The 13,529-nt window shown below is 54.2% G+C and overlaps 1 pseudogene; it reads left to right on the top strand.

Annotated features, from left to right (window-relative positions):
- Positions 1–12,198: 12,198 nt before the first annotated feature.
- LOC144153900 (baculoviral IAP repeat-containing protein 5 pseudogene) lies at positions 12,199–13,173 on the top strand (annotated as a pseudogene).
- Positions 13,174–13,529: the final 356 nt, after the last annotated feature.

Consider the following 13,529-nt stretch of genomic DNA (forward strand, 5'->3'; position numbering starts at 1 on the left):
AGACCGCCTATCCGTGATCCATGTGCTACTTCAATGCAAAGCACTCCACACAACACGACAGAAACACTTCGCTGACCTCTACAGACAACACATTCCACTCCAGCCATCATTGTTTTTAGCGGATGATCCCATGATTCCTGTACAACGCACCTTTAAGTTTCTTAGTGACATCAAGTTTTTACACCTCATTTCCTATCACGCGTAGTTGTTTTTAAACCCGATTTCATACCACGCACCATCACAACCTGGCCCTTTACACCAGCCATCTTCATTGTCTTTTACTGTATTCACTTTTGTTTTTGTTGAATGATTTTAGCGTTTACGGTTACATCCTTCATACCTAACCACCGTTTTGGCGCTCTTTGCCCTCGTCGGCCTTGCGCCATTAAACACCAACAATCATCATCATCATTGCATGATGATGATGATGATTACCTAAATTCCTGTTAGCCGGTCTATGGGTATGCCACGAGTTATTCGTTCGTCAGGAGCAGGCGGTTATGCAGCCACGCCCTCGTGAGCGTGATCAAGAGGGTGCTCGTGATTGGCGCGCGGTCCCCGAAGTTCGTCAGGCGAAAGTGGAGGCCAACACTGGATGTTTACTATGAAGATTCGCGTGTTTTAGAATTTCCTTTACGAAAGGGACTACTAAGTTCTCTTATCAGCTATGAAGTACAGTCGAGCACGATTTGAAGGTTATCGCGCGCCGGCATCGAGCGGCCACGCGTGCCACCGTCCTACGGTTTTGTTTGGGAACCATGAAAATCAAGGTTTCGCACTCTTCTCTTTGTTGGCTGTTCCATGCTACAACAATGACCCGCACGACTGACTTGCCACCCTTTGGGTTTCAAGCTTTACATTCGTTGTTATCAAGCACAGACATGGTTGCCTTTCATCTACGCCGACGATAACGAAACTGGCATGGAAGATTTGCTAAAGCGTCTGCTTCATTTTAAGCGTCTGCTTCTGTCTGCTTCATTTTAAAGTAGCTTTCCCGTGATAACCTTCGAATCGCAGTGACGGTACATTCGTATATTATGGCGGTGAAGCTAGAAAGTGGGCGTCTTCGTCCTTAAGTAATTGCCTTCTTGTTATTTTTTAAAGCAAAGCTTTTTACCTCTACCCCCCAAGGGTTCTTTCGCGACCGTTGGTGTCACCAGAAAACTCCAGCGAACAAATAAAAGAATTTACTGGCGCCGCCGGGAATCGAACCTGGAACTAATAGACTAACAAAGCGAGAGCTCGTTATCTTACCGATTCAGCTACAAGCCCACGCGAAGACGGGGAGGACAGGTGGTGTACTCACCAAGCATATCTACGGGTTTACCCCCTGCGTTCTCGCTGAATGCCACGTGATAGCGTCACACGACCACTCACGCCCGTCTAGCGGCCCTGTGCGCACCTTGCTCATGTGCTAAGAGTTACATAAATTAAAGGAAGCTAATACCAATGCATGGCATCTCACTTCTAATACGCCAGTGTGCTAAAGCCTGTGGCCTCCAGTGTTCACGTAAAAAATCACAGCTGCTTGTCGTCCGCCCTCACGCCAAATCAAGGAATACATTCAAATACTCCGTGATGGCGAGGCCATCACTCCAAGCCCCAGCATCAAGATCCTGGGCCTACATCTCGAGGCTAACACCAAGAGTGACGTCTCATTGCAGCGCCTCAAAAACAGCTATAATCAAATAATACACATGATCAGGCGAGTTGCCACCAAGAAGCGAGGCCTAAAGGAATCCGGTACCTTTCGATTAATTGACGCTTTTGCCCTCTCAAGAGTCACTTACGTCAACCCCCTGTCTTCTTCTCAACAAGGAAGACATAGGGGTGCTTTATATAATGATTAGAAAGGAGGTCGAGCAGGCCATTCGTCTTCTCATGACTGCGTCCACACAGAGGCTGCTTAGCAAGGGGCTCCACAACACGGTGGAAGAGCTGATAGAAGGCCATCTTTCTAACCAGAAGGTCCGACTCAGAACTGCGGTGGGTAACCGCATGCTTCACCAGATTGGCTGGGCAGCCCAGAATGTCACTCCGCTTGACGTACACCCAGACACTTGGCGACTAAAACTAAAGATGCTCCCTTTGCTTAGAAATATGAACCCCTCACATGACGAGGGTCACCGAAAAGCACGGGCTCAAGCGCTAAACACCACCCTCAGTGGGGATCATGCAGTTGTCTACACACACGCCTCCAAACATCCAGGGCAGCAATACGCCATCATTGTGGCTACCTCCAGCACGAACCTCCTTGGGTGTACCTCGCTTACGACCCGAGAAATGACGGCAGCAGAAGAGGCAGCCATCACCCTGGCTGTGACTCAACCAGGGGTTTGGTGGGTTGTCACCGATTCCCAGCAAGCCTACTGGAATTACCAGTCGGGTTGGGTGTCCTGACCTGCACTGCGCGTGCTAAAAAACCGCTCCCCAAACAGTTCCATTCAGCTCATCTGGACACCCCCTCACGCTTCAATGGAGGGCAACAAATACGCCCACCCAACAAGCCTGCGCTTTCACCTCCCGTGCTATGGAGCTGCACGAGGACAGTCACAGGCTTGTAACGTTCAGGGAGATAACCCAGCATTATCGCCTTCTGAGACAGATCGTACCTTCGCCTTACCCTGACCTTTCCAGAGAACAACAAACTACCCTACGGCTCATACAATCCGGGCTCCTTCCCACAGCCTACGCGTCTTCACTTAATGCATCCGAATCGCTACGACGCTGAATGTAAATTTTGCTCAGAAGTAGGAACACTCCGCCCCGTAATTGGGGTGTGCGACTTTAGCCCTGAGCACCCTCCTCTCTTTCCCTCAACTACCCAACAAGAGCAATGGGAGATGCTGCTGTCCAGGCCCTCTCTACCTACCCAGCTTCAGTGGGTGGACAGAACACAGGCCGGGCGGACTGCATATGGGCCCCACAAAAGAAGGAATCAATCCCCAGGGCTGCACTCTGGGCCGTTCAGAAATCTGAACAGAAGTATTTCTTCCTCCACCTCCTGCTTCTTTGCCGCAAATCTCGTCGCCTCCGTCCGCGGCGCCGAGACGGAGAAGTCAGATCGTCTAACACCGGGTCGGAGCTTTAATTTTATAAAAAAAAGATTCCACTCTTTCGCTACACCAATACAACTCAACCAAACACGTTCATGCATCATGCAATGATTTAACCTTACAAAGAATATCTCTTTGAAGTAATAAATCATGTGGTTAAGTGCATTTCAGTTTTCTCTGGTTTTACTATTTGTAGAGCGATGTGAGTGAATTTAAGTGACGTTGCATGGGTAATCGTTATGGGTGCCGATTACAGCTTTGCTTTCAAACCACATTCACGGGGTGGATTGGCGCGATTTTTTTGTGCTTGTAACGTGAATAGTAAAATTACATTTAGTGGACCACCTTATTGCACTGCTGTTGAATGTTGAGCTTGATGCACGTTTCTTAAATTTCATTCTGTTTCTACCCGTTAAATCAAACAAACATTAAATCAAACAAACATGGCTTCAGTGAAATTCCGGTTAAGCAAATACAGAATGCTGATTCTAACCAAGAGGGAAGGGAGGTCAAGGAAACCATGGAATAGTGCCAAAGAGACAAAGCTCCGAAATAAAGAGAGTTGTACAGTTTTCTTGATGTGAAGGAAATACAAGATGGGCAGAGCAATGCTTTTCATACAGCAGAAATTATGGAACTGCAATAGTCAATAAAATGCGAAGTCGGTAGAAAAATAAACATATCAAGGATTGATAGTTGACTGAACAAAATTATACTTTGTACCAGTGTAAACACAAGGAATGACACGCTAAAGTCCAGACCACATGTATGCCTATATGAGGCTTTTCGTGCTGTTCCGCCAGCGAAACAGCAGGACTGCCTCGATCGGCTCGCGGCAGGTTCCCGGCGCTGCTCGGTGTATCCGGCGCAAAATGCAGCCGGGCTGTATATGTTGACATGTACAGCATCTGGAGCGGCCACAGGGATCAGACGTTGACGTAGCCCTTGTTTTCAGCTTTATATGAGCAAGAATGCCCTTATTAAAACTGCCGGTTCCACGCCTGCAGGCGACTTCAGGCGGTTCTTCGGCGGGCTACTTAAACCACACCCCAGCCTGGCACGAAACATTTCAGGGGGGGGGGGCACGGGCCTGGTGTGACCCCCCCCCCTGGCTATGCCCCTGCCGGAGACACACCCCCGATAACACACCCCGCGAAGCGCATCGCGTGATTCGCCGCGACCGCTGTCGGCGCCGACAGTAGGGAGCCTACATGCGCCGCGCCTTCGTCGTTTAGGGTGGCGCCACTCTTTGACACAGCTCGTGCCGCGATAGATAGAGATAGAGATAGATATACTGTTGCCGTTCCCTTTTAAACGGGTGATCGACGGGAAAATCCGGATCTGGCGTTAGCTTTCTTAAAACACATCTATTGCTGTCCTCCACTTCCTCTGAAGCCCTCCGTTATGTTCTTTCGCCACCAGTGCTCCAGTCTTCTTTTTGTGACTTCGACGGCCTCCCAGTGAGGCTGTTGTTTCGGTCCATGGAAGCCCAGCGCCATCGCGAGCGGGTCCGGTAGCGCCACCTGTACATCCGCACGGGCACTAAGGGAGGCGGAAACATCCAAGTCCTGAGTCACTGCCGCCGCAGCTGAAGGTTTCAGTTCTGTGCACTCCAAAACGACGTGGCGCACCGTCTCCTCGGCCTGGTTGCAGCTGCTGCAGGTGGTGTCGAGGCCCTCCGTGAACTTGGCGCGCAGTACGCGAGTGCGAAGCACCCCACTGCGAGCCTCGCAAAGAAGCCCGCTCCCTCGGGCGTTGTCGTAAATGGGCTCCTTCTCGATGCCCGTCTTGTTGCCGCTGTAGATGCTCAGCGCCGACTTCTCCTGCGCCGCTTTCCTCCATCTCTCGAGTTCTGCGGTCGCCACCTGGTCCCGCACCTTTTGTCGCCGGTCGTGTCGTGGGGGCTCGGTGAGGCGAGCCGCCGCGATGCCGTACCGCTCTCCGAGGCGTTTGGTGCGCGCCACCCACTTGGTTCGCAGACATCGGTAGGTGATGCACTTGAACACCTCGCGCGCCCATCGCCCCTCGGGCATCTGGCTGAGCCGCTTCTCGAACGCCAGCTTGGCTACCGCCTCGCGTGCCTCGAAGGAGGACCACCCCATGTCCCCCTGCACCGCCTCGTTGGGCACAAAGCCGTGCACACCCAGCGCTTTCTGCCCAGCCTCTCGCTGCCTTGTTTCCAGTGCCTGGCGGGTGGACGACGACAAGCAGAGGACGGCGTTCCCAAATGTGAGCGCGGGGACCGCCACCGCCTTCCACAGTGCCCGGGACACCTCGAAGCGGTTGAAGGCCCATAGGGCGCGTGACCCGAGGAAGGCCCGCCGAGCAGCTGCCTTTGCCCGAAGGTCCTCCTCGTAGGGCGCGCTGTAGGGGGGTGTATTCGAGAGTGTCACACCGAGGTATTTATACCGGGTGGTCCACTGGATTGGGTCACCCTGTAAACGCAGTGGTGGTCTCTCGGCTACCTCGGTTGGGTGACACGACATGGTGGCGGACTTTCTGGCGCTGAAGCGGAGCCCCAGCGACGTGCCTTCGCTGGACACAATGTCGAGCGCGGTCTGCAGCTCCTGAGTGTTTCCTGCCAGCAGAACGATGTCGTCGGCGTAGAACAGGGCAGGCAACTTGCGAACGCGCTGCTCACCGCCCTCCATGTAGCTCAGGTCAAACCCCAGCCCGCTGTTCGTGAGGCATGTCTCCATTCCGGCCAGGAACAGCATGAACAGGAGCGGAGATAGTGGGCAACCTTGGCGCAGCCCTCGAGACACCTCTACTGGTCCTGTGAGTGAGTCCCCCCTGTGGATCATCACCTGCGTGCCAGTGTACAGCCTCATCAGCAGCCGCAAGAGTTCGTCAGGCAGGCCAAGGTCCCTGAGGATCTCCCACAGTTTGGGGTGCTCCACAGAGTCATATGCCTGGGCGATGTCCAGAAAAGCAAGTAGGAGGGTGCGTTTTTCTTTCGCAGCAATCTCCATTGCCTGCATTACTGCGAACAAGTTGTCCTCTAAACACCGCCCGGGTCGGAAACCATTCTGGAGTTCTCCCAGCACTTGGCCTTTTTCCGCCCAGACCATCACACGTGCACACAAGATGTGTCCCAGGAGTCTGTATAGGGCTGAGGTGACAGTAATGGGTCGGTAACTTTCGGGCAGGCACTTGTCACCTCCTTTCTTGTGGATCATCCTCATTCGCGACGTCTTCCATCCCTCTGGGATGTCACCACTGCACACGACCACGTTTAATGCACCCAGCAACAGTTCTCGAGTTTTGGGCCCCATCCGCTTCAAGAGCCGTGGGGGGATACCGTCCACTCCTGCGGCAGTCTGTCCCGAGAGGTGCTTCAGGGCACGTTGGAGCTCCCCCTGTGTGATGGTTTCTACGGTGCCTTGCCCTACCGCTGTCTCCTTGAAGCCGGTTGTGTCCGGCACCTGTGTGCCCAGTCTGGCTGCCATGTAATCCTCCATGAATCGGAGGCAGTCCGCACCCTTGTGCTCTGCACCTGTCACTGTGTCCCGCAACATCTGGGAGCAGGGAGGAAGTGCCTGTTGCTGTGACCGGATGTGCTGCCAGAACTTTCGGCTGGCATCGCGTCCTGCTGACTAGATGTCCTGGAGCTGCTTGGCGTTGACTGCCTTGAGCTTGCGTTGCACCAGCATGGCCATCTCTCTCTTGGCTTCTTGGTAGGCGACCCACCGCTCCATCACCTCTGCTGCCCCTGCTCCATGGCTGACTGCATGACGGTGTTCTCGGCAAAGAGTCTTTCGCTTTCTCAGAGCTGCCGCAACTTCCTTGTCCCACCACGGTTTACGCCTTCTCCCCCGGTGTTGTGGTGACTGTGTGGAGGCCTGGACCCTGCTGATTGTTTGTTGTATCCATCTTTCCAGTTCTTCATAGCTCTTCAAATTGATCACTCCAGCTTCCTCCTCCAGCATGTCGGCGACTTTTTCGATACTGCTCTCATTTAAGGTTCCTTGGTTGGAACTAGCCCTTGCTGGTGGTGAAGGGGGGTTGCGAGCACCAAAAGTGAGCTGGATGTTGTTGTGGTCACTGCTAGCGCTCTCCCCGCCACCAGTGTCAATTACCATGCTGCTCAGCCGGGGGAACAAAACAGGGGAGACCAGGCAGTAATCGATGCAGGAGGATTTGTCGCGAGCAGCCCAGGTGACCCTGCCATCACACTTGTCTGTCGTGTTCACCATCATCAGCCCCGTCCTGTCTGCCCATTCAAGTAGGAGTCGGCCGCCGCTGTCAGTTACCTTGTCCAGGGGCTCTATGTGTGCGTTGAAGTCGCCGACAAGGATTGCAGGGATGCCCAAGCTCTCCAGGTCCCTCTCCATGCACGCAAGTGTCTGCGTGTTGCGGTGCGACGACTCCTTTCCCGTCCACAGATACACCAGGCCAAAGGCAACGCGCAGTTGGCCAATGCGCCCTATTAACCACATATGTTCGGAGCAGTCGGGGCAGTGTCTCTCCCACTGGGAGCCCAATTTGATGAAGCATCCCATGCCTCCTCCTCTCCTTTCGCTGCCTTGGCGGTTGAGGCCTTCCCAGACGTACCCCCTATGTGGTGGTGGAGCTTCCATATCTCTCAAGTGGGTTTCGACAAAACCGGCCACTACCACATCCTTCTTGTCAACAACGTCAAACAGCTCCTCCCATTTCCTCTCCTGGCGTCCGCCGTTCATGTTTAGGTAGAAGAAGGCTGGCTGCTTGCTGCGAATGTTACGCTGTCGCCTTCTCCTCTTGGCTGTACCCTGCTCTCTTGTCTTCCGCCTTGCCACGTTGTTGGGTGGGCCATCTTCATCTCCATTGCTTGTGGAGGGTGCCTTCTGTTCTGGTGCCCTCTCACACTGCTCCTTCCCTGGCCCGGTGCCTCTGCCATCCGCAAGAGAGCCTGCCTCAGGGCTTCCATCAGCGTGAAGGTCTGGTTGGGTCTCCGCCTCTGCCGCTGCCGAGCACCGCCATGGGCACGGAGCGCTAAAAAAGCGCACAGCCTGCGACCCAGACGCGATCCTAGACCTTGAGCGGCCTCCTTGTTGTACTGCATGCCGGCCAGCATGCCGTGCAGGGCCCAGCTGGTCCTAACAAACTCCACGTAGGGTCCCACCTCTTTGCAGGTCTGCTGCATTTTTTCGTTCCATTGGCGGCACCGGTCGGCCAGGGGCGAGTTTTCATGTGCTGCTTCGGGGGCTGCGTAGATCAGGAAACTGTGTCTCCCAGCCCTCTCATGCCATGACTGCAGCCGGCTCTGAAGGGCGCTGGCAGACTGCTCCGGGCATGCCCCCGGCTGCGACAGGTCGTTCAGGCCAGCATGAAGCACCACAAGGGCCTCGGGGGCCGACCAGACGTCTTCTGCCTCCTCAATCTCTTCCAGTGTTTCCTGCAGTGTGGCGTCCTCTTTCGTGCGGAACTGCACGAGTGTGCTCCACCCTGCAGTGCGGAGAGCCACCGCTTTTAGTGTAGCAGCATTACCATCACCGTATATAAAGGCACAGCGCTCTTTAGCTGTCGCCACAGATGTGTTCTCCTGCCCAGCACCCTCGCACTGTTGGGTGGGGGGGGTGGTGGCCAATGACTGGCGTCGCTGCCGGGGTCGGTGCTGACGCTGTGCCTTGGCTTGCCCGCTGTTGTCGTCGTCTGTGTTCCCATGAAGGGGGGGCTGTGCGCTTGCTACGCTCAGCGGTGCCGGTGTCTCCTCACGCGCCGCGTTCGGACCGAGTTTACCGCCCGCATAACCGCGCACATCTGAAGAGTTCGGTGGGGTCACGGGCTTACTCGGCGTGTGCTCCACGGCCTCGCACTTCACAGCCTCTACCAGGCTCCCAAACTCTGTCACCGCTGCTTCCCTGGACTTCCTTTCCTCACGGAGTACTTCCTCCAGGGTCTCCCGCGCCTTTCTCTCTTCGCCAAGCTGAGCCTCCAACACCTTCAGCTCCTTGGTGCTTGCGTTGAACATTTCCTCCAACCGGGTTGACGCAGCCGCGATTGCCAACCTCCGTCCTTCCGACTCCTCCTGCATCCTCGATTCAAACTCCGCGCGGAGTTTGGCAACGGCTTCGCAGCGCTGGCACGTGTAGGGTGGCGCCGCCTTTGCCTCCTCCATCGATTGGAAAGGGGTCTGAGCAAGGCTGCACCACATGTTGCACTCTGCACACATCACCCATTCTTCAGGCGTCTCGCTGCGCCCGGGACTCCTCGGGTGACTGCTTGCCGACCTGTCTCGCTTCGATTTACCCATAGCTGAGAGGGAGACTCAGGGGGAAACCGAGGGAAAACCGACGATTCACTGACACATTACTCAAAAATAAAAATATCCTGACACTGACACCGCGCACGGACTACGGACCACGGACTACAAGACGATCGACGATTCTCTGACACATTACTCAAAAAGAAAAAATAGCCTGACACTGACACCGCGCACGGACCGCCCTCACGGTCTCGTTTTGAGGCAAAAACCTTCCGCCGTCGGGCAGCGTTGCCAGCACACGTTGCCATAGCAACGGGGCCGATACGGCGCCATGTTGTAGCCCAGTCGGTTCACTGCCGCCGTGTGCGTAGGGCTGCGTCCTTGCCGCCTGTGACTCGCGGTGACTTTTGTTGACCACGGGAAGCTTTTCATAAATATGCGAGCTCGGTGAACGTGTTGGGAGTTGTATGAGCACCAAAAATGCCCGGCTGTTGCGTTCCGCAATGTACGAACCATTGCAGAAAAGGCACACGGATGTGCCGCTTCCCGGCCAGCCCGAACCGAAGAAAGCGCTGGCTCGTTCAAGTGAAAAGGAACCGCTGGGAGCCCACTGCTGCTTCTCGTGTTTGTGCTGTGAGTATTGCACCTCGCTTCATGTTTTTTGCACGCGTACTTGCAGCTATATGCTAAAGTGCTCTGCACCTGCAACGCTTTCAGCGAGCGTCGTCGTGTCCTCAACGTCTCCTCCGTCGCCGCAGCGCCGTTGCGCGCCGGTAGCGCAGGCCACGGCACGGCCTGTTTTGATCATTTTGATGGCTTCCAGCGACGGCTGCACGTAGCCGAGCGGCAATTTAGCGTGCGAATGCAGCGTGCGCGCAAGTGGATTGTTTGCGTGGCTTGATTATGCCGGATTACGCATGCATGAAACGTGAATGTTCAAAACTAAGCCTGGTTATAAAACATCCCCGAAAGGCCCAGACCGTTCACGCTTGCGACAGAAAAGGCGCGATTCTCGTCACTGCGACAAAAAATTGGTTGATACCAAGCGACAAAAGCGATCGCTGGGCGACTGCGCAATCTTCGAACGAGCTGCAATTCAGAGTATTGTCTCATCCCTCAGCTGCGTTCGGCAATCGATTTTGAAGCTGCCGTGTGCTGGATATTCATCGGGTCGCCGAAAAAATTGTCCCTTGCGTTCCTTGTGCTGATATTCCGCACGGGGATGAAATATATGATTGATTCTTTCTTGCAACTCTGCCAAACTGCGTATGAGGGGTCACTAAAGTCTGCAAAGATTTCTGTGGCGAACCGCCCCATAAAAACTCCCGTACGGCATTAGTTACAGGGCATAATCAATTTCCATTCCAAAAGGTAAAAAAACGCGCAAGAGCAAGCATTCTGCCTCGCGAGCGATTAATTCAAGTGCATTATGTGTTTTTCAAATATTGTTGTTAAGATTGACTTTTTTCTTCTAGGCACATTTTGAAGATTCAAGTTTTGAGCAGCACCGACAGCACCGACAAGATACGCAGCTGCGATCAACTTTATGTGAGGACACTTGAACGACTTGAGTGGTACATTCAATCGTAATCCAGGACTGTGCCTTTGTTAAGGACTAAATGCAACTTAATTGCCGTACAGTTGTAATAAAAAAAATTGATGCCTTATTTGTATAATTTACATTATGTTCAAAAACGCTGTGTAATATTTTCCAGCTAACATTTTCTTTTGCTGCTCCTCAGTACCAGCCTGAAAAAGGCATTCAAAACCAAGAATACTGGTGTGCCTCCATTCACGTTGTGCCTTTCTCTCGAGACGTTGCTCTCCATTGTGTCAGTTGCTCACGACGTGTTTTTATTGTCGACTAATGTCATGTAAAAACAAGATACACATGGAGCTCCAGGCACAAAAAATCGCGTAGTCGCGCGCTTCTACGCACAGCTAGTGCACTCCAAAGGAGGCACTGGCAAGCCTTTACCAAGGACGTAAATGCCGCATTAAACGAATGATCCCGCGATCTCAACTGTGCCCAGCAGCAGTAAGTTTTTGGAAAGCTGCATGGCGATAACCACTAACCACGCACGATCGTTTCGAAGTAGGTCGTGCTAGAGATAGCCTGTTCCGCGAATCCGTAGGCGCGGCGCATGCCGGCACCCTAGGTCGGGCGGGCAAAGGGGAAGATAATGGCGTCCCGTCAAGTTTGGCGGCCGCCACAGCCACCGTTAGGAAACCTTGGACTCTGCTGTCGCCACCCTAAACGACGAAGGCGCGGCACATGTAGGCTCCCTAGCCGACAGCGTTCGCCACCGCCGCTGCGGCCGAGGCGAGCGACTGCCCCCGTAGCCTCCCATGCATTCGGCGCTGGGTCGTTTCGGCCTATATGACTAGTCTAGCGCCCTGCGATGAGTAACAGTGCGTTCGCCTGGCCTCCTTCTGTGAGCGTTGCACGGAATCTAACGGCTTTGAGACGTGGTCGGCCATACAGCTCAATCAAAGGTTGACAAATCGAAACCAAGACTCAACCAGACTAAGCCAAGCTTTTGCTTTGCATATCCAAGGTTAGCAGAGCTAAGCCGCAGCCATTCTTTCCATTTGTACGCAAGAGTTCCCGTAGGGCATCCAGCGGTAAATTTCTACATATTCAAGTAATTTCGTGTTTGGTGCGCCGCCGAAACCACTTCGCGCTTTGAAGCACGGGACTGCGCAGTAGGCATCGCTCTTGAGGGCCTCGCGTTGCCTCGGAACTATACAAGACGGGAGGGGGAACGAGGCCTCCCGGCGATCGTCATAGGTTAAGCTAGCAGGTGAACAAACTGCGCCGCCGCCGCGATCGCCATTTCACCAATTTCACTGCGCAGCCGCACGGAACGAAGTGCGGCCGCTATCATATCGTCCGTCAGGTGCCGCTACCCTCTCCCTCGCCGTCGCAGCTACGACGCTTTGAGGTCCGTCTTGGTTATCATTGTGACGTTATCTGGTCGCTCGTCCACGCTTGCCGCAATGGGGCGTTTCCAGTCCTTTATATTGTTACAACAGCTCCTTCTGAATGTAGTTGGCATCGCAGACGACGAGGACAAGACACCTTAGCGCGCGTACGGCGATCGCTCGTGAACGAAGACGAAGCAAAACGCTCGGGGCGCGGTTCGGCCAGCCGGTTGCTACTACACCACCTCTCATCGGACGCGTCCGCGTCGCCTTGCAACGATATTCTTGCTCTGCGGCTGGCCACGAGAAGTTCGTCCACCCTGAACATCCTGCGCCATGGCCGTCGACCTGACCCTGAACACCGTGCTGCTGCACCGAACAGACCTCGAGATGGACCTGGAGGAAAACCGACTGGCGTCTTTCGGGCAGTGGCCACTGACGGGCAACTGTAAATGCACGCCGGAAAGAATGGCGGAAGCCGGCTTCTACCACTGCCCGACCGAGAACGAGCCGGACCTCGTGCGCTGCTACGTGTGCTTCAAGGAGCTGGACGGCTGGGAGCCCGACGACGACCCGTTCGGGGAGCACTCGCGTGCCACCGACTGTGCCTTCGTCCAACTGAGCAAGAAGGAGCGCGAAATGACGCGCCTCGACTACGTCAAGCTGCAGTGCGAGCGCGCCAAGAACAGAGCCCGCAAGCTGTACGAGGTGCGCGTGACTCAACTCGACAGAGCGAAGCGCGAGGTTAAGCGCGAACTGGACAGGGTACGAAGGAACTTGCGTTGAGTGCCGCGCTCGACGGGCCCTAGGCTACGCTTCTTTAGTGGCTTGAGGGTCTTTTAGTTTTTATCTAGGGACGCCAACGGACCCCCTATTTAAAAAGCGATTTTTCAGTGCAACGATTTTTCAGTGCTTTTCGTCAACAATAATCTCGGAACTTCGCAATTTTCATGTCTCTGGCCACTTTACTCTCTCCCTTCTGCAGAAATCGCAAGTATTTGCAATAAAGAGTTCGAAAATCTCCAACTGTGTCGAACCCTGCTTTTTCATGAGTTTGACGGGTTACAAAATAGGTCAAGGTCAACAACTGAGATCCCAAAATTTAGTACCAGTCAGTATATTTGAGGGTGTGCCAGCGTTCGAAACCTTGAATACTCCGCGAATCGTTCTTTTAGATGCGAAGGCATCTCATTCACTCGCCTTGTCCCTCCATACGGCGTCGTCGTTGGCGTCCACCCCTCCCCCATTCTCCTCGCCGCGCCAGCTGCGCTCTCCGCCGCTCACCCCCTCTCCTCTCCGATAGCGAACACTCTCTCGCGAGGGGCATTGGATTGGATTAAAGTGGATTGTGTTGCGTCATA

Source organism: Haemaphysalis longicornis, unplaced genomic scaffold, assembly GCF_048455015.1.
Source record: "Haemaphysalis longicornis isolate Haplotype H1 unplaced genomic scaffold, Haemaphysalis longicornis Haplotype H1 scaffold_9, whole genome shotgun sequence".
Classification (NCBI taxonomy): domain Eukaryota; kingdom Metazoa; phylum Arthropoda; class Arachnida; order Ixodida; family Ixodidae; genus Haemaphysalis; species Haemaphysalis longicornis.